General features: G+C 37.5%; 2 pseudogenes; one reads left to right on the plus strand and one right to left on the minus strand.

Annotated features, from left to right (window-relative positions):
- The first annotated feature begins 448 nt into the window (after positions 1–448).
- On the plus strand, positions 449–6075 carry LOC134376247 (tripartite motif-containing protein 64C-like; annotated as a pseudogene).
- Positions 6076–17557: 11482 nt separating this feature from the next.
- LOC134376248 (ferritin light chain-like) lies at positions 17558–21438 on the minus strand (annotated as a pseudogene).
- Between the last annotated feature and the right edge of the window lie 2 nt (positions 21439–21440).

Below are 21440 nucleotides of genomic sequence, written 5' to 3' on the forward strand. Positions count from 1 at the left end.
AGACTAGGAGTTGTGTTGTTTATTACATTCATGGAGTCATTGGGAGAGAAAAAAAGAGAGACAGAGAGATTTTGGAAGTGCTTCTGGATTAATCAGCTAATATAAATAACTCTAGTATCATCCCAACTTTTACCCTCTGCCCCAAGATTTAAGCTTGTCCAAGTAATTTAGGTATGATTGAGAACACTGCTTTTTTTTTTAAACAAAAAGGATATGAGAGGGCTATCTCATCTCACGTTCTCATTTGTATCACAGTATAAATCCAGTCTGTCTACATTTATCAAGCCTAGGTTTCTACTGAGGGTAAATTAATGTGTAGATTGGACAGAGCTCAAGCAGACAAGTAGAACTATCCAAAAGCTTTTTTCCAAAGAATAACTTCCACAAGAATAACTTTATCTCCTCTCTCTCTCTCTTTAAATTTTTTTTCGATTTTATTTTCAGAAACATGGATTCAGATACCTTGCAAGCCTTCCAGAGTGAGCTCACATGCTCCATCTGCATAAACTACTTCATAGACCCTGTCACCATCAACTGTGGTCACAGCTTTTGCAGGCCCTGCCTATACCTCTGCTGGGAGGAAGCCCAAACGTCAATGTGCTGCCCTGAGTGCAGGGAAATATCAGAGAAGCCAGACTTCAAAACCAATATTGCACTCAAGAGGCTGGCTTCACTTGCTAGACAAGCCAGGCCTTGTCACGTTGACAGCTCTAAGGACCAGATCTGTGTGGCACACAAGGAGGCAAAGGGGCTCTTCTGTGAAGTGGACAGAAACCTGCTCTGTGGACCCTGCTCTGAATCACTGGAGCACAGGGCTCACAGCCACAGTTCGATAGAATGTGCTGCGGAGGAATACCGGGTATGTGATACCCCTAAAGCAAATTTGGAATCTATAGGATTCTAAATCAGAGAGAGAGAGATGAGGACTTATGATAATGAAGTTGATGAGAATGGAGATGTTGGAGGTGGTAATTTTTCAATATAAATCCCAAGCTATCGATATGTCCTTTCCATGTTGCTAATCAATGTGATACTATAATCATGGTTGGGCTTAGCACTCAGTAAGGGAATTTTCCTTAGGAACATTGTCCAAATATGGGGAATTGGTGCGGATGTGGAGCAGGTGGCTAGTAGCAGGAATACTGGCTTCTGCTGCAAGCAGAACTCCTTTATAGAAAGATTATATAAAAACAAATTTCTCAGGAGATGGATTATATTATCTGCAGGGTGACTTAAAACTCTCTATTAAATATTTCCGTCACATTTAATATCCCAAATATTAGAATCAAATTGCTTATCATGGAAAAACCTGACCACTCCATTCTAACTCAAGACTACTATTCGCTCAACCACAGATTTTCCTATAGATAATGGGATGAAATCTACAATATCTTCTTTGTCACTAAAGCTCTTGGTTATTTTGCAGGAGAAATTTCTAAAGAAAATGGACACCTTACGGAAAATGACTCAGGAAATGCAAAACCATCTAAATCAGGAAACTAGTAAAATCCATTCATTAGCGGTAAGAATGAAAATGTTTTATTTGTTTTTATGCAAATTGACATAATGCTGGCTTATACTATTTAAAGTCAAATTACACGTTAAAGGATAGTGGTTTCTTCCCAGGAAAAGTAGTGGTTTCAAGTGGTACATCAGTTATTACAAGTATACAGATCAACACAAACTAATGCAAAGAATACTAGTATATTGGATAAACGGGACGTGATAGGTATTTATAGTTCAACTTTGAAGGTTTGGATAAACCTTCTCCAACACTGAGGTTAAGACAGCCTTGAACTGTCTTAAGTTTTAGTGTGAAGGAGAGAAGAGAAATAGAATAGTACATAGCAGAAAAATATAGCAATTTTTAAAAATCTATATAATATGATGTATACTTAAATATGTTGAAATATTTAGAAAAATCAGGCGAAGGAACAACAGGAAAGTAAGAAGATTCAGGAAGTAGAGAAAGTAATTGGTGTAGTAAGAATTATGTAGAAGTGTCGTAGGGAGAGAAGCTCAGACTCTGTAAATTTTGATTTAAATAGGAAGAGTGGGTGGGAAACATAAAGGATGGCCAGAAAAGACTGGAAAATATTCAAGACCCTTTGAAGGTCTGAGGCAGAAAGTTTAGAAATGATTTGCTTGATATATTTGAAGTTGTAAGTTGTAAGGAAATCATACCTGAAGCTGTAAGTTTTCTGTTGAGAATGAGGACATGTGATCTTTTTAACTGAATATCTCTGCAGCACTATGTGGCTTTACGGAAGGTGACGATCAAAATTCAATATCAGAAGATACATCTGTTTCTCCACGAGGAGGAGCAACTCCATCTAGAGACACTAGACAGAGAAGCAGCGGAGACTTTCCAGCAACTCAGGAACAGTGAAGTCAGGATGACCCAACAGAAAGAACACCTAGAAGAAATGCACAGAGAGCTGGCTGAGACGTGCCAGAAGCCTGCCGCGGAGCTGCTCCAGGTGAGGGGGAGGGTCCATCCTGAGACACGGGAATGCTTTTCTTGGCAACGCAGTCCAGACATTGAAATGTCCCCTGCATATGCCATTTCTCTCAGCTGAGTGATATGTGCTCCTTGTCTCCCGTCGTTATGTTTGTTCAATCACTTACTTATGCATATTCTGGTAATCCCCGGGCGAGTTTTGCCATTTTATGAAATAGCATAGGATAGAATGCTCTTCAGGAGACTGGGAGTATTATCCACACAGAGAGATTATACAAAACAGCCAACCGGTGTGATCAGAGGAAAGTCAACTTTGCTGAGGTAATGCTCCATTTATGTCCCCTAATCGATCATCGCTCTCTGCTGTCCCACACAAAATCAGTTTGCTGAAGACATTGAGCCTTTGCCTCTTGTCAACTCAAGGTTTACAGAATTCTGTAATCAATTTTAATGCAGTCTATTATATATATATTTCCCTGTTTTGTTTCAATTGTCATAAGTGGTCAGACCTCTCCCTGGAAGTAGACTGGGAGGTGATAAAACTAGGAACCTGGATCTTCTTGCAACACTGCATGGTCTCCTCTTGAGTTCCTTTCTTCTTAATGCACACTGAGGAAGCCCCTCGTAGTTTAGTTTAGGTTCTGTTGTTAACATAGCCTTGGATGTTTCCCTAGAGAGGAACAAGGAAAAAAAAAACACATTATTAAACAAAAAAAAAAAAAAGGAAAAGTACCAGGGAAAATGCAAAATGATGGAAATTTCATGATTATCTTATTTTTTATTTACTTTATCTTATTTTTTATTTACTTTATCTTATTTTTCCTTGCAGGACTTTGGAAACATATTGGAAAGGTGAGTTTATGCTAAAGATCTCTGATTTTTGAGAAAATTATTTCTTGTTTATGAAGTTGTTGTGTCTGTGTTGAGATACTAACATTGTTCTTTGTTGCTATTTTCCATTTTGTTTCAAAAGAGTCCCTAAGGACTCTTGCTCCTTGTCCTTGGAAATTTCCTTCTTATGTGGCCAAGTTCAAATATACCTAAAATCAATTTGCTATTTTGGGTTTTTTCCACACAATCCCCCCGACCTCTCCAACTGGGCCCACTTCAACAAATCTTAGCAAGGAGATTATTCTCAGTTATCACAGAGGAAGCCCCTACCCTAGAGAAGCAGAAGGTACAAAAGAGAGGAAAGAGGTTCCCTAAGCATGAGAGTGAGAGTGCGGTGTTTACGCCATGAGTAGTAATGACAATTCCCTGCTCATCACAGCGTGCCCCAGTTGTAGGCAGGAACTCAGAGGGGAATGACTATCTCAGGACCCTCAGGATCAGGGCTGTCTTGCAGGATGCAGATTCTCTTGCTTGGCAGAAAATATCAAAGCCTCTGGCTCAATGGACATTCCCTTTTAGACACTAACTGCATCATTGGTAACTACTGCTGACTGAAGTCCCAAAGATTTTGCCTGAATTTTCTGCTCTATGGTAAACACAAGATCTTTGCATTACCTGAGGTAAAGTAAGGGGTGGGGGAGGAAATGGCACTCAATCATTTTAGAAATTGAGTAATGTCTGAGAAGAATGGGGAATTTGGAATTTGATATGTTACATTTAGAAAAAATAAATGAACATTACTTATATCTTCAAGAGTTTTACAATAAAATGTATACCAACGAACTGAAAATGAGAGAATTCTGATGAAATGTCTTGGATTAAAAACTGCTACCTTTGTAATAACCATGTGATTAGCTTTTAGTCCAAAAGTATAACTGGTGCCATTCTTTACAGGACTGAGCTGGTGCTGATGCAAAAGCCCCAGCCAATGAACCCAGGAGCTCAATTCATGGCACATCACTGGAATCCTAGACATGCTGAACCACTTCAGAGGTAAGAGTCAGCCCTCTGACAATCAGGCCTCAATTTCTTTCTTTAGTGGGTTTCTGGTGATGAGCCATCCCCATTTTGATTTTATTTTTTCTGACATGAAAGTAGTAAGTGACTTTCCAAAACTTTTGTATCTTCTCTCTCTGCATAGTTATATTAGGATAATCAAGACTGAACTTTTAACTTACACTTTGTTGAAAATGCCTAACAAGACACATATTATATCCGACACAAGATAAGGAAGAGAAGAAAGAGTATTCACGCAGGTCATGTGGTTTTGAAGAGTTACAAGGCTTAGGTCTCAGAGTAGCAAGAAATATTGTATGTTTATTCATTTTCTTCCAGTTTTAAATACTTTCCTCCAGTTGTAAATACTTACAATGTGGCATTAGTGGTTTTCGATTTGTTGGATATTCCAAATGCATTTATCATGCATTGTACAAATAATATTTTCTGTTTATAAAATCAGAAAGCTTTGTCTAATCAAAAAGACGACTAAAATTGCCATAAGCAGAGCAATTCTAATGCTATCAGATCAATGTCAAGACAACTGAAAGTCAAGGGGTCTGTGCACACACCCTAGCCATGTTAGGCACATACTAGAGAGCAGGCGTGGACAGCAGAGAGCAAACAGGGATTAGATTGAACAATGTAAATAATTAATAATTATTTGTAAAAAATAATTAATAGTTAAAAATAAGATAATGTAAAGCCAGAATATTCTTATCAGAAACACGTAAATTGTGCATGTCGATTTCTATCAATTTTTTTGATGTTTGAGAAAGTACCAGGCACAGCATGTATCCTAATAAATACCTGCATCACAGCAAAGTGATGTCTATTGATGAATGCCACTAAAGACAAACAACAAAAGAAGAGTTTTCTACTAAAGTAGAGGGAAAATAGTTTTAGGTGTGTACTGAAACAAATTATCTAAAAGTGGACATGAAATGACTGCTTCATACAGTGGTATGGCCAGCTTTTCTGTTATTTTCTCTTTTTCTCTATGACTTGAAGAATTTCTGTGTGCTGTAGAGGTCCTACTAACCCATCCTCTTCAAAGATGAGTAAGTCTGAACTCCCCTTGGAGGAGGGGAAAATGAGGTGAATAATTGGGCAGAAAGCCTCTGCCCCTGAGGACGTAGAGATACCATTTGTTGGTCTAATTTTTGCCTCTTTCTGCAGTGGATAATCCTCTGAGGAAGGAAACAGCCAGTTGCTACATGAGTCTTTCTGAAAATGTTAGAAGTATGATATTTGGAGATGACCATCACTGTGTATCCAGAGAGCTCCAGACTGTGGAGAGTTTTGCGGCATGGGGGGCTCAGGCCTTTACCTCTGGTAGGCATTACTGGGAGGTGGACCTGGCTCACTCCTCCAGCTGGATTCTGGGAGTCTGTAAAGATTCCTGGACAGCCGATACTGATATCATTCATGATTCTGAAGAATCATTTTTACTATTTTCTTTTAAGAGGGGTGATCGTTATAGTCTCTCCACCAACTCCCCACCCTTAACTCAGTATGTGAAAAGGCCTCTGGGCCGAGTTGGGGTGTTTCTGGATTACGACAATGGAATCGTGAGCTTTTACGATGTTTACAAAAGCTCCCTCATATACAGTTTCCTTCCTTCCTTCTTCTCTTCTCCTCTTACGCCTTTCCCTTGCCTTGCTTCCCCGTGGAAAGGCAGGCTTCATGATGATTTACTTGTGAATTCCCATGTCGGAGGAAACTGAGGTCCTGAGACCACCTTATGTGAGGTAACAGGACTGTGCCAGACTGTCTTCGAACATATTGTAATTTAAGGAAACATAATTACTTTATGGTTACAAAATAAGATAACTATACCGAGTGTATAAATTTGTTTATTAAATTATTATAATTTTTTTATTATGACGCATTTACCAGAATATCCGCAATAGCTTTTTTCTTTTTTGTATAAAGAGTTTATTGAGATAAATGCACACATTGTGAAAGACACTCTTCTAAAGCATTTAATTCAGTGCTTTTTAGTATATCCAGAGTTGTGCAACCATCATAATTATTAAAATCCAAGACATTTTCATCATTCCGACAAGAAACCCAACACCCATTAACAGTTAGTCTCCATTCACCCTCCCACATCCCCTGGCAACCCTTCATCTACTTTTGATCTTTATGAATTCATGTAAATAAAATTGTACTATATGTGGCTTTTTGTGTGTGAGTTTTTTTCATCCATGTTGAAACAATGTGTTTTACTAGCATATTTTAACCTTGTTGAGGTACAAGAAAGAAGTGGTGTATATCTCAACTTATTAAACAAAAAGAGGGTTTTTATTTTCTCTTCAAGATTGACCTAGTTAAGTGGATCCAAGTATCTGACAAACTCACCATTTCTCTAAATCCTAGTTATGCATCGTATTTCAGCTCAAATAAGTTTTTTCAGGAAAATCCTCTGACTCCACAGATCAGGGTAGTTCTCTTATTACACACCCTCTGAACATAATATAATATCTCACCATAATAGTCAACAAACTCTCATAACAAACCCTTATTGGTACATATTACTACTAGATTGAAAATTCCAAGAGGGAAAAGTATTTGTCTTATTTGCTACTATATTCCTATTATCCAATGTAGTATATAGAACATAGTATACAATAAATATGAGGTATATTAGTGGATAAATAAATGAATGAAACAGTTAATATAAACAAATTTGATTCTAGCATTAAGAAAGTTTTCAAAAATGTAAGTAACATAATAGGACTGAAAATATTAACACATAATGTCATGAAAATATAAGAAACGGGTTGATTTCCAGATTCACAGCCTAAGAAATTTCCTTTATATTGTGGTCTGATATAATTGGAACATAATTTTATCCCACAGTATTTTCACTTTTCGGGATGCTTAGTACAAATTAGTGGAAGATGGAGATCCTATATAAAGTGATAGGAGAATAGAAAATTGAATGTAGAAGAACGGAGACTATCAGGATTTAAATTGGCATACATGTTTAAATACTTACTAAGCATAAAATGGCATAAATTATCTTATGCAACAGAAGAAACAAAACAAATTTATATTTGAAAGAATAATCCAGATGATGCAGAATACAAAATTTTATAATAGAATGTGATACCTATGTCCCTGAGAGAGAGAGAACCAATAACTGATAAATAGTTATTAAAATGTGAAGAAATTGTATCATCTGTAAAGAGCTTAATCCTATGAAACTGAGAGTTCATTTCTAACAGATAATCAGAGCAAGTAGAAAGCTCTTATGGCTCTAGTTAGGGCACATGCTAATCTGATCTAACAAAGACCCCGAACTTTAAATGAGTTGGAGGGTGTGCACGTCTCACATTTTTGTCCAAATATTGGACATGGTCAAGGGGAATATTGATATTTTCAACAACAAATTTTATTTGTGTGGGTAAGAAAGTTCAGTTTTTTGCCATGACTCGTCTAGCAGGAAGGTTGGACAAAAAAAAAAATACAGAATAAGGAGATCTGATTTTAAGGGGATGACTTGATTTCTTCATCACTTCTGGTCCCATCCTAAGGTTTAAGCTTGGGCATATGACACACCAAGCTGTGAGATGTATCTGGGAATATTGGATACACAGAAAAAGATAATTTATTTTTATTGTTTGGGTCAGAAGAAAAAAATAATTAAATGACTGGCACAACAGAAGAAAACCCAAGAGGTAGCATTCAATGAAAAAAAAAAAAAAAAAAGAGTGAGAGAGTGTTTTAACAAAAGCATATGCTATTACTTGAGATTAGGACCAGATCTCAATATTCAAGAATGAGCAAACCCTGCTTTTCACTATTGTCAAGGTGTCAAGTGTTTTCCTATTCAAGACCTGTCATGTGGTGAGGCACATCTCACTTGTCTTCTAGTCCCTTAAATGGATGATTAAGACAGAGATGATTCTACAAATTTTGAAAATATTTATCAGAAATGTTCCCTTATTCTTTCACTCAGCATCACATATATATTCTGCAGTTAATTTTCTTTCATCCTTCCAACATATTTCATGCAGCACTTAATTACCTATCAGAAAAAAAAGCTTGTCACAAATTTCTTTCTGTCTCACCTTTTTTTCAAGTGATTTCAGATTGTGTAGTTTTACCCACTGAGACTTCACGCAGCATCCCTTTTTAATTCCACCTATGGTTCCTGAGCTTTTCTATTGATGCTAAAATTTTTCTAAGAAGTTGGTAATCTTATTTTTTCTCTTTCAAAGAAATCTTTAGGGCTAACATTCTTTTCATTTAAATCAGATTTACCAGCACATACAAGCAGAATTAGCCACTTTATGGACACTTAGTATTTGTCTTTGATTTTGGGAGATGGGGACAGTTTGTGTATCGATTCAGTAAAATTTCTCCGCCATTACACCAAGTATCTTATTGTAATGATGCTCCTGGAGATATTTAATGCATTCTCTTTCTTCACCTTTCATAATTTATATTAGAATAGGTAATACCAGAGACTCACCTATAACTGAAATTAAATCCAGGTAAAAGCACTAGGAATCCTTACCAATCTTTACTCCAAAAATCTGAGACTTCCCAGGTTCTTGTCCCCCCCAAAAAGTTATTTACCATTTACCTGGTAACCCTTTTTTTTTATTTTTTGCATTCAAAAATTTTGGTTTTTTCCTATGACAAAAAGTAAAACTTGACATGTGGATGAGCTGGAAAATAATTATATAAAACTTGGACATACCCTTGACTAGCAGTTTATTTCTGTACTGTATTTAGGAGACATATAGAAAGTTAATTTTCATATGTGAAAGAAGCCAGACGCAGAAAAATACTGCATAATCTCACTTGTATGTGGAATCTTAGAAAAAAAAAAAAAGGCCAAATGCATAGAAGCAAAGAATAGAAATGTGGTTACCAGGGTCAGGGGTGGGGTGGGTGGGTGGGTGTTGAGGAGAAAATGAGGAGTTGTGTAGGTCAAAGGTACAGATTTTCAATTACGTATGATGAATAAGTCTAAAGATCTAATGTACAGCATGAGGAGTGTTGTTAATAATATTATACAGTATTGTATAATGAAACTTGGCTGAGAGTGTATTTTAGGCGCTCTTACCACACAGAAAAAGGGAAACTATGTGAGATGATGGATATATTAATTTGCTTGATGGGAGTAGCTATTTCACTATGTATGCGTGTATCAAAACATCATGTTGTACATCTGAAATACATAAAATAAAATAAAAATTAATGGAATAAATAATTTTCTTTCAGATTCAAACTGAAAATATACAAGGATTGGGGCAGAGATAAGATTGTTTCTGCTAAATTAAGAGAATTCTAATGAAACATCTTAAGAGAAAAATAATTTTTAAAACTTTTAATTAAAATAAAATTTTAACAGAAATCTCTTTGAAAGTTTTACCATAGTGTTACCAAACACACACATACATGAACCCACACACACACATTTTAAATATATTTTTATTTTGTTTGCGTTTATGTTGAATGAACAAGCAAACAAGGAATGCAAAAGGCATTGATGATGCTAGAAGTTGTCAAATATTTTTACTGCCTCTAGAGTCTTGTAGGTTGTTTCAGTAATGTGATAAGAATGAAAAATACACTTTCATTCTCTTACTGCTGTTAGAGATTATCTTTTTTATTAATTCTAGATAACTAAAAAATGTGGAATGCGTTTGGAAAACACTGTTACAAATGATGCCATTTACTGCCCTGTTCAACATTAAAGTTGTAAAATTAGCTTTAAAGAGATGATTCTTTTAACTTCAAATAACAGATACTATAATCCACTTTTGCTACTAGGTGGTAGTAAGGTCTGTAACCCAGGCTAGATAGTGAGATACACAAATTCAACTGGGGATCTGCTTGTGATTTTAAAGCATGGATTTTCAATTAATTAGGCACCTAGTCTTTTCTAAGCCTTGTCTTCCTTGCATGGGATACAGAGATGAATGCTATAATTCCTGACCTCATGACACTAACGTTCTACCAGAGAAGACTGACCAGTAAAAGTCATCTATAGGAGCCTTCATCATTTGGTCCAAAAAAGGCAGCTCTAATACTGGAATTTGACAGATCTGTACTAAAATTCACAATTTGTTATTGCTGTGGTTTGGATGTGTCCCCCAAAATTGATGTGTTTGTAACTTAAAACCCAATGCAATAGTGTTGGGAGGTGGGGCCTAATTAGAGGTAATTAGGTCATAAGTGCTCTGCCCTCATGAATGGATTAAGTCCTTATTTTTTGTGAGTAGATTAATTATCCAGAGAGTGAGTTTGGTGTAAGAGCAGGTTTATTCCTCTCTTGCTCTCTTGATCTCTCTTCCTTCTCTTATAGGTCAACACAGCAAAAAGTCCCTCACCAGAGAGCCTCACTTGTTATTCGACTCACCAGCCTCCAGGACTTTAACAAACACATTTCTTTTCTTTATAAATTACCCAGTCTGTGGTATTCTGTTATAGCAACACAAAATGAACTAAGAGCACCATTAAAATAAGCTAGCATTGGTTAAAACAATTATGTTTTTGCATATGTCTCCTTGTTTATATATTCATGAACTAGGTATAAATGTAATCTATAAGTGTAGATTAGTGCTGGTAAAATGCCTCATTCACGGTAGTTTTAATAAAAATGGTAGATTAATTCGGTCCTTCCTACCTCCCACCAATCCATATTTTTCCATTATTTAACTAAAATGAAAAAATTTTAAGTAATGAATAATATATGACAAGATAAATGACTTTAAAAGAAATGAAAAAGTTATTAAAATTAGTCTACAATGTCACAGAAGCCTATAATCTGGCTGGAATATGGACCTAATTTTGACCCAAATTGTCACTTATGAAATTTAAAAAATAAAACCAGCTCTGTTTTGATATATTTTGTAGATGATAATGGTGGGAGAGATACTTGGCTGCAATTGCAGTTGATAGAAAGTACAGCAAATTTTTAAAATGCAAACAATTTTCTGAAAGAAAATTATTCCAGGGTTTGGTCTTCAGAAACAAAAAACTGTCAAATGAGAAAAGGCTAGTGGTAGTGATGTCAAAGCATAGGGAACTGGTGCAGACAATCCAGGCTCGGCTGTGAGATCTGTGGGGTATCAGCATCTGTAGGAGGAAGCATATAGAGGGGACAGGACATCTGATAAACTTGAGAACCCCAAAAGTCACCAACAGGGATTCATCAAAAAGTTTGGCAGTACAATATCAGAAAAGCTGCTAAAACTATGTTGAAGGTCATTTGTACACCTTAATATGCAAGGAGTCCATGATAAGGTGTGATGGGGCTGAGGCCATCTCTTCCTTATGTAAATCTGAAACATACCAGTCATATTTCCCTTCTAGGACTAAGTTCTATACTGTGAGGAAACTATTGGGAGTAAAATAAATATCGGCCAGAACTGGGACAATGGGGACAAAAGAAAGAAGATACGTAAAAAATAAATGGGGAAAGGAAGTAGAACTAGGAGTTGGCAAAAAGTATAAGAGGTTATATTATTGAAAACTGAAATCAAGAGAGCTCTAGAGTTAGGTACCTAGGACATCCATCTTGACCTTTTTCAGAAAATAAATTTCGGGCCGACCCCGTGGCTCACTCGGGAGAGTGCGGCACTCCCGCCACGGGTTCGGATCCTATCTAGGGTTGGCGGGTGCGCTCACTGGCTGAGTGCGGTGCGGGCGACACCAAGCCAAGGGTTGCGATCCCCTTACTGGTCACAAAAAAAAAGAAAAAAGAAAATAAATTTCATGTAAGTAACATCAATTGGGCACATTTCCTACTTCATATTTAAGGGAAGTTTAGAGGGAAGGAAATGCATTTTCAAAAATAATAGAAATTAGTATGACTGTTTACAAAATGACCTCTAGAGAGAACCTTACTAGAAGAACCCCGGCTACCAGGCGACAGTGAGCTTGCTGCCTGCATCCGCATCATGAGAGTTTGGCTCTGAGTGGCCCCTCCCCTCAGCCCTGCAGCCTGGCCTCCCTGGATGCAGCTCCACCACCTGGACTGGCTGCCTCCACCTCCTGCAGCCTGTTCTGACCCCCTCACTCATGTGTCCCAACCCACCCTTCAGAAAACCAAGTAATCTGTTCTTAAGAACTGACTGCATTTTTTTGATTAATGTAGAACTTAATAAAATATATTATTTGAAGAGGAAAACTGTCTTTCTGACAAATACTAAGTGATAAGCTTTCACCATTAAAAAAAATTACAAAATGTAAAAGTAAACAGAATTTGAGGAATAGCCCATTTTGATATTACCATTTTTTAAAAATTATGCCATTTTAACATTTTGCTTTAATTTTGTGGATTTATTGGCTTTAATATCCTCATTAAAATCGAGCTTTAAGAAAATCTCTGATTTATCAACATTATTTTATTTTCATCTATAGCTTTCCTCAATTCTAATTTCAAATACAGAACCCTTGGTTTCAGAACTTCAATATATTTGGGTTATTGAGCACAACAAAGGTTTCTCCCATCTTTCCTATGTGGCTGGTCTTTACACAGAGAAAAGAGGTTGTGAGTCAGATCGGGCATAAGTGAAATTTTCGGATTCCTTAAACAAATAGGCAGGATTGTCTATGTTTAAACTATATTAAAAAATAATCATTGCCTCTTACATTACTGTTGTACACGTCTTATGCTGCCTCTTGAGTGCAGTGCCTTAGAGGTGATGCGTGCGCATTTGCAGTCCCTCAGTCTGTGGCCCCCAGATCCCAGCAGTGGTTAAATCAAAAGTTCCTGCAACACCTGTGTCCTTTGTTTACATTTTGCTGAAAAAAAATAATTCTGTCAGAATTGAGAACTTCACCAGATTGGCATAGAAGAAACTTGGGCGGCTGAGTCAGCAATGCGGCTAGCTGAGAAAATGGGAAAACTTTTCTTGGAGTAGTATGTGTTGTGAATGCATGAAAAGGAGCAAGTATTGCATATAGTTGGACATAAAGTTATTCTACAAAGACCTACCTGAAAACTGAAAAGTGGGAGAATAATCTGGATGAAATACAAGAGAAGAGGGGAAAAGAAAAGGGAGAAGCAGAAATGGCAGGGGGAGAGAGACTGAGAGCACCGAGAGAGAGGGGAAGAGGGTGCAAGATCAAGACAACTGCTTTAGGTGTTTGATATGGAGCAGAAATGGAAGATAAAACCATAGTAAAGAGACATTTAAAATGGAATTGTGATGTTTTGTTTTTATTCTGTCAAATTTGTGGCTTCTGAATATACCCACGCCTTCCCTTGACTCATGTGCTAATTAACAACCAACACACCCTGATTCTTTCATCATTAAATCCCATTATAAACCTAATGCAAATATTCACTCTGCTAAATTCAATCACCTCAGAATTTCAAAGGAATTTATCCACTAATTAGTAAGTATTCATTATTCTTAACATGAAAACTATTTGAAAGGGCAATTTGGAGGAATTTTAAACATTTGAGTGCTGTTAAGAGACAAGTTTTAAACTTTGAGTTTAGTTAAGCAAAGAAAAACAAAACAAAACAGAAAAGCAGAAAGAAATAAAGCAAATCAAACAAAATGACTTGCAAATGGGGCAGATCTCAGAACCACAGCAGGTTCAGACAACTCTAACCAATCATGTGATCTGACAATGTTTACAGAATATGGGAGTTCAGGGTAGGAAGAACTTAATTGGTTATAGCTTAATTGGTTAATTGGTTACAGAGCATCCTATAATTAACTAAAGCTCAGCTACTGTGGTTAAACTCTATTAGGCTTAATGCAGGCGCCTCATCCAGATTATTCTCCTAAGAAAAATTATATTTAACAGTGTATACACACACACACATTTTACCCTGTAATACCAAAACTATAGAATTTCCCACAGATGTGCACAAGGGTTTACGTACAAGGATGTATACTGTGGCACTGTTTCTATTAGAGAAAGAGAGAAAAATAAATATGTAGGGATATGGGTGCTATGGTTTGAATGTATCTCCCAAAAAAGAATGTATTGGAAACTCAATCCCCAATGCAACAGTCTTAAGATATGGGACATTTGAGACATTATTAAGTAATGAGGGCTCTACCTTCATGAATGGATTCATGTCGATTATAAAAAGGACTGGGGCTGTGAGTTCTCCCTCTCCGCCTTTCTCTCCCCCTTGCAGGATCATGCTGTCTTGTCCTTCAGCCTCTCACAATAAGATGACAGAGCAAGAAGACCCTCACCAAATGCCAGCACCTTGATCCAATAAATTTTATTTTCACTGTTATGACTGTCTTGATCATTGCTACAGGCCAAATGTGTCCCCCAAAAGTTCATGTATTAGAGACTTGATCTCCATTGTAGCAGTGTTAAGAGGGTGGGAAATGCAATTTTGGTATTTGAAAGCTGGGTCGTTTAAGAGGTGATTGGATCATGAGGACTGTGCCATTGTGCGTGGATTAATCCATTGATGGTTTAATGGGTGGTCATGGGTGTTGTTCTGATGGCTTTATAAGGAGAGCTAGTGAGAAGATTAGTTCACTCTTATTCTAGCCATATGATACTCTTGGTGGCTGTAGGGAGTCACCCCACCAGGAAGAAGGCCCTCACCAGATATTTTCCCTAGATTTAGGACTTCCAAGCCTCCAAAATTGTAAGAAATAAATTTCATTTCTTTATAAATTACCCAGTTCTACTACTCTGTTATCAGCAACAGAAGAAGCTAATTCAACCATAGGTTGTGTGCTCCATTGGCACAAAACTGCTGTCTCAGTAAATATTTGGATAGCCTCTTTCCAAATCGTTTTGGGATTTTTTTTTTTTTGGACTTTCATATAAAACACAAAAATCTGGCATACAAAGAAAAAAACAGTCGACCCGCAATATTCAAATTCTGTATTTGCCTACTCACTACAATTTATTTGTAAAAACCAATATGAAAAGGACTTTCTTGGTTATTCATGGATATGCACAGAGCTGCAAAAATTTGAGTCCTGCTAGAGGCATGTTTCCAGCTAATTTTGAAAATGGTGACGATCTGCCTTCCTATTTCAACTTTCATACTGTAAACAAGTGTCATTTTCATAGTATATCAGGTGCCGCATTTTGCACTTTTTCTTGTTGATTTCACGGTTTAAAATGGCCCTCAAACGTAGAGCTGAAGCGTCTAGTGTTTTTAAGCACAAGAAGTCTGTGATGTGTTTTATGAAAATAACGTGTGTCACATAAGCTTTGTGAAGGCCCGAGTTACAGTGCTGTTGGCTGTGAGTTCAACGTGAATGAATTAATAATATGTATTAAATAAGGTGTCTTTAAACAGAAACCCAAATAAAATAAGGTTATGTATTGACTGAAGGATGAAAATGTTGTAGCCAAAGGCTCATAGGAATGGAATCCGTATTTCAGCTAGCAGCGATGCTTCAATATTGGTTAACACAGTGCTTATGGCCACTTTATAGGATGTAAGGACAATGAACAAGAAGAATGGGTTGTATGTCATACTTGTTTTAAAAAGAATTTGTGTGCAGAATGCAATCAAGAACCTGTACTTATACACAGAAAAAAATAGATTGCCCAATAGAAAAATGGGCAATGAAGAGCTAATTCATGACAAGGAAAATGAAAGTTCTGGTAAACAGGAAAAGAAGCTAATTCTAATTAATAATGAAGACAAAATAATTGAAATAATACCATAATTTCATTTTTTCATCCATGAAATTGGCAAAATATTTGTAAATTTGATACCAACCCCTAAGAGAACGGGATTAATTTGTTAATCAATGATCTCTCCTAGAGTGCGGGAAAGGGAAAAGAATTTAAGGTTTAGGGACTTATCCCTGTTGGTCTACTCCAGGAGTATCCTGTAGATGTATTAGAGGAACACTTAGAGGAATGTGTGTCTCTCGAAAGAAACTCAATAAACATTATTAAATGAATCTTAGTTAATTACTGGCATACATCTAATATGAGAGTATTTATGTGTGAGATGCACCATTTAGACCTTGGTTTTTAGAACTAAGTGTAGTGTCAACTTAATCAATGGTGCAGAGGTGTGTTACTAACACTGCATAAACCTAATAGCACCTTTTTAAATGCCTGGAGACTATAATTGCTTTAAAGAGGTGGGTGTGATCTTCAAAGAGTCTAATAAAAGGACCTATGAGAGACAAGTTCATTTTTCTCCAGAGAAGAACTGCACCTAGAGTTGGCCGCACTGTGGAGTTTTGTGAAAGTTACTATTGCGTCAAGTGAGCTCCTGATCTTATGCTGTACTTAACAGATGTTTTGGAAGAATCAGTGCAGAAATCATTAATTGAACCTGGGGTAAGCTTATCTATCAAGCCTACTATCAAGGAAATTTCTTCTATTGTTATTTAAAAACTAATAAACTTGTGTACTAAAAATGTCCTACTATCCTAAATTTACTAAATTATACCAGTTGTAACTCATATTCCTACTAAGCATTTTATGGATTATTAGGATATTAATTGTTTCTATTTTGTATATTCTGTGGTTGTTTAATATATTGTTAGGGCTCAGAAGATAGTTATCAAAATCATGTAATTTTACAGCAAAGTCTCTAAAATATTCAGAGTTTGCTGCTATAGGTATGTATGTATAGTGAATACATAGAGTTCATGTTAATACATATACACACATATGTAATTAGTATATTAATATTGGTACTTTGAATTTACTAAGAAGACGTTATTGTTGAATATTCTAAATGCTTCCCTTCATAATCTTCAGCTTTTAGGCTTGATTTTAATTTCTTTCTTTCTATTTTTTTTTTCCTGCAAAAAGCTTTATTTCCACTTGGTCCAAGGCTTAGGAAAGGGCTGCTCCAGGGTGGTTAAAAAGCTGCCTAGTGGCTGGAAGGTGAGGCCCAGGCAGGAGCCTTGATACCAGAAGACGCAGAAAGACCCCTCAAAGGCTGTTGGGCTCTGGAGGCTTGTCGAGCTAGGACTGGGTCTAGAGCTCACAGACTTCTCCTGTGCATTCACAGACTGGGTCACAAACCCTTCACTCACAGGTCTCTGAGCTAGGTGATCAGCAAAAACAGTTCTTGGAGCCATAGAATGGAGTACATGGCTGCGCAGGGCAGACACCTGAGGCAGTCAACACCAGCCAGGTGGCACTCAGCACATGTGCACACTAACTCCACCCACACACAACTTGCTTACAAAGAATGCCCAGCACCACCCCCAACCAGACCTAAGGCAAGGGGCCTGATGAAATTATTCCATTGTCCCAACAAGGCTCCTAGTCGTGCTTCAGGGAGAGCCTTTCAAAGAGATACTCACCCAGCCAGGCGTTGGGGCCGACCTGCCTATAGAGATTAGTCAGGTGGTCACCTGTCTTCTTGATGAGTTTCACTTCCTCAACTAGGAAGTGGCTCTCCAGCAAGTCACAGAGATGGGGTCTCTGCAGGCAGAACCCAGGACATGAAGATCCAAAAGGGCCTGATTGAGGTTCTTCTCCAAGGCTATGGTGGCTTCCATGGCATCCAGGGTTTTATCCTCTCATCTTCGGACGGCTCTGTATGTCCTGGAGGAGGGCACGGGCCACCGCGCTGGTTTTGCATCTTTAAAAGATGCTCGTCACCTTCCCGCTTCTCCTGAGTCAACTCGCAGGATAAGTAGACCACACCCCCCAGAACCACATCTTCACAGTGAAAACACAAGCCCAGAGAGAGGTGGGTGTTCCCACCTGATCTATGCAGATAGATCAGGCGGTTGACTGCGGCCTCCACCTTGGTGGAATAATTGTGATGAATCTGGGAGCTGGTGATTGGTTGTCAATAAGGAGCTCACCACAAAAAATGCTCTTCATTAGTCCCTGAAGCAGGAGGTGGCCAAGAACATGGTGCCAGAGGTTGTGAATGAAAGAGGAGATTGGAGGGCAGTCCGAAGCTGGGAGAGAGGAAGCAGCACCCCGGTCTGTTCCGTCCAAGCTCTGCTGAAGCAGGAGACATCCGCAGGACCGCTGGGTGGACTGATTTTAAATTCCTAAAATAATAATGAGAAATGTAGAACAGTGACTAGAAGGGAAATCGGGAGATTCCCGAAATATCCTAATTTAGAATTCAGAACCTGATTGTTAGACCAAATAAATTGTTACTTTAAGGAATAATTTTATGTGTGTGGCACGTTGTCATTAGATTTGAGATTTTCCTTTTATTAAACTATTAATAAGTTCCTGACAATGACTCTGGCCTGTCAAATCTAATTGTAATTCTAAGATTCTTGGTTCTTTCATTAAATTCTTCAGTGTTATTAAAGAAAGGACAGTAAAGTTGACTATGTAGAACTGCCAAAATAAATATTGCAGCTGAAATGTGATTATATATATTTCATATTAAAATAAATAAATAAACTCTTAAAACAAATTTAGAGGGATGTGTTACTTAAACTCTCTGCCTCAATTTTTCTGCCAGGAAGCAGAATTATAATACTTTATAGTACCCACCAGTTAGGGTTGTGATAAAAATATATGTTCATTAAAAAAAATTTTTTAAAGTCAGTTCAGAGTTTGTATTGCACCGGGCAGAAGTTAATTTAATCCCCAGGAAGATAAATGACCCCAATTTCTATCTTTTTTTTTTTTATTTGAATGAACCTAGATTGGTTTGATTTGTATTCTGTTTTGTTTTGTTTGTGTTTTAAGGAGCTGTGCTTCTGTGTTCCTCTCTCTAAGGACATTTTATAGAACCCTCTGACCGTCTTCTCATATTTCATTGGCCAAAATAGAGATTCTCACTCACTCCCGAATCTATTATCACTTATTGGAAAGAATAATGGGGACAGTTATGACTGTTTTAGAGCAATTAGGACCACAACCCAAATCCTATATCCACATCCAAGAAATCAATACTTGAACAAATGTGAATTCTTTTAGGGAGTGAGAACTTGGAGTGGAAGGGGTGGTAAGTTTTGTAGTCAGAGTAAGGTCTGCTATAAAGCTGACAGCTCTCCTTGTGCCTCAGTTTTTCATTTATGTCCTAGAATAAATAGAGCGTATCCTGCTTTAAGGAGCATTTTTTAAGAAAAGAGGGTATAGCCATCACTATGCACACAGAACTTCAGAAACTTCTCGCCAACCCAGGCCCAGAAATGACCTGTTACTTCTTTCTCAGAAACATGGATCCCAGAATCTTGCATTCTTCCAGAAGGGTCTCACATGCTCCATCTGCATGAAGTACTTCATTGACTTAGTCACCATGGGCTGTGGGTGCAGCTTTTGCAGGCCATGTCTCTACCTCTGCTGGCAAGACATCTCAGTTCCTGCTCACTGTTGTGAATGCAAGAGATCAGCATAGCAGAGAGACTTAAAACCAATATTCATATGAAGAAACTGGGTTCCCTTGCCAGAAAAGCCAGTCTCTGGCAATTCCTGAGTTTTGAGGAACATATGTGTAAGACCCACAAGGAGATAAAGGAGATCTTCTGTGAAGAGGACAAAAATCTACACTATTTGCCCTCCTGTCAATCTCAGGAGCACAAGATTCACAGACACTGTATCTTAGTAGGCTGCTGAGGAACACAGGGCAAGTGATGCCTCCGAAGATCCATTTCTGTAAAGGACAAATAAAATTCCTGTGGGTCGGTTTCCTTGGGTATCAGAGGACTCTATTAGTGTAGTCCTTTCAGAATGTCTGTTCTGGAGTTCCTTTGCCTCAAGCCTCCCAGATATGTCGAACATCTGAGGTAAATAAGGGAAACATTAAAACCTCTTTATTTTCAATGGGGCTGGTTTTTCTCTCATTCTGGACCCCCTCCATATGTTAGGGTATGAATGTTACATTATTCTTTTCAATGGCACTCCAATTCATGGTTATTTTGCTGGAGAAGCCTAAGAAGAAAAATGTACTCTTTATGGCAAAAAGCTTGTGAAAATCACAGAAACCTGAATATGGAAACTACCACAACCAGATCTTAGAAGGCTAGTGCTGAATTTCTAGCTAAGCCACAGATATCACCGAAAGCATGCTAGTTTATTCCCTGGTAAAGCAACACGGTACTTATACACCAACAACTACATGAGGCATCAGACAGACTGTCATATATGCTGGGATGGGTTAAATGTTGGGTATAGGAGATATTTGGGAGGCATCGAAGATTCCAGTGAAACTTCAAAGGCAGGGTAAGGATTGATCTGAATGCTGGTGAACAAACAGCATTTGGAAATGGATGAAAAATCTCAGGCAGAGGGAGCAGTGGCTCAAATCTAAGGACACCCTGAAATTAAGCAATTATAATTGAATAACATATCATGTGTGGTGGGGGAATATGATGAGAGATGTGGTTTTGTATGTTGAGGGGTACATGTAAACATGCCATAATATGGAAATGGATATATAAATATAAGGAGAAGTCTGAGTACTTGAAAAGAATTTTTAAAATAAGTGATTTTTTCTTTGTAGATGGTTATCTTGAGGATGTGATAATTTAAATGAATATTAATTAAAAATATTTTATGAGCACCAAGACTATGCCAACTGTTAACCTAGAAAATGTAACAGTAAACAAGACAGAAAATATCCTTGCCCTAACAAGGTTAAATAAAGGCAAATGGTCAATATGTAAATAAGTAAAATATATGATATGTTAGAGCATGATACGTTTCTTGAAGAATAATAAAGGAGGGGAGTTGACAAAAAGTACAGAAGAGTAGGTCATGGAAATGCGTGTTGAGTTTTAGATGGGGGGTCAGAAAAGTTCTCATTAGAAAATTCACATTGAAACAAAGTCCTGAAGAGAAAGGCAATCATGAGCATGTACACAGCGGGAGAATTCTAGGTGGCAAAGAGAGCCCGTGCAATGTTATTGCATTTGGGAACATGAGTAGGAAGGTGGTTTAAGGAACCACCGTGAGGTCTATGTGGCAGAATGGAGTAACAGTAGAATTGAAGGAAAGGAGATCAGAGAGATAATGGAGGTGAGATGGTAAATGAAGCCTTAATAGAACAGGTTTGCCTGGAGGAAATGCATGGAAAGGAACAGGCTAGTCTGAGGTCACCACATATAAAATGGTTTAAAGTACCTTGCCCCAAATCTCAGAAATAGGGCTAAATAATAGATTCCAGTCCAGTTGCTATAGCTGTAAAATCCATCTATCAAGCGTGAACTGGGTTTCCTTTCCATAC

The sequence above is a fragment of the Cynocephalus volans genome, chromosome 4 (genome assembly GCF_027409185.1).
Source record: "Cynocephalus volans isolate mCynVol1 chromosome 4, mCynVol1.pri, whole genome shotgun sequence".
In the NCBI taxonomy this organism is placed as follows: Eukaryota; Metazoa; Chordata; class Mammalia; order Dermoptera; family Cynocephalidae; genus Cynocephalus; species Cynocephalus volans.